The 433-nt window shown below is 67.2% G+C and overlaps 1 protein-coding gene across 1 annotated transcript in view; it reads right to left on the reverse strand.

The window, feature by feature from the left end:
• The window catches only part of TRIM35 (tripartite motif containing 35), a 21,322-nt gene that overhangs the window by 18,312 nt on the left and 2,577 nt on the right, over window positions 1–433 (reverse strand). The window lies entirely within an intron of this gene.

The raw sequence follows: 433 nt of genomic DNA on the forward strand, positions 1-433 counted from the left end.
CTTCTCTGCAGAGGCCTCGTGTTAGTGGGGAGACCACGTGTCGCTGGCTGCTTCTCAAGACGAGCCCCTTCCTCCTTCCCTCCGTCTTCCCCGCAGCTTCCCAGTGGCAGCCTCTTTTCCCGCTGCCTCTCCCCAGTGTCCCCGCCCTGGCTGGCAGCCTGGTCCCTCAGCTGCACGGGGAGCAGAGCAGGCACGGCCCTGCCTTCCCCTCTGGGCAGGACGGCAGCAGGCAGACAGCGATGTCTTGGGGATGACGGGGACCGAGAGGGGCTGCTGCTGGGCAGGGAAGCCCCAGTCACTTCTCCCCATCGGCTGGGGGTGCTGCCCAGCAGGTAGTCTCTTCTGGCCTGCCCTGGAAGAGAGAACGGGGTTGAGGAGGGACCCCAGGGCTCCATTCGTCCTCGAGCAGGTTCCCCCCCGCAGAGGCCCAGGC

Source organism: Haliaeetus leucocephalus, unplaced genomic scaffold (assembly GCF_000737465.1).
Source record: "Haliaeetus leucocephalus isolate CR32 unplaced genomic scaffold, Haliaeetus_leucocephalus-4.0 Scaffold871, whole genome shotgun sequence".
NCBI classification, from domain to species: domain Eukaryota; kingdom Metazoa; phylum Chordata; class Aves; order Accipitriformes; family Accipitridae; genus Haliaeetus; species Haliaeetus leucocephalus.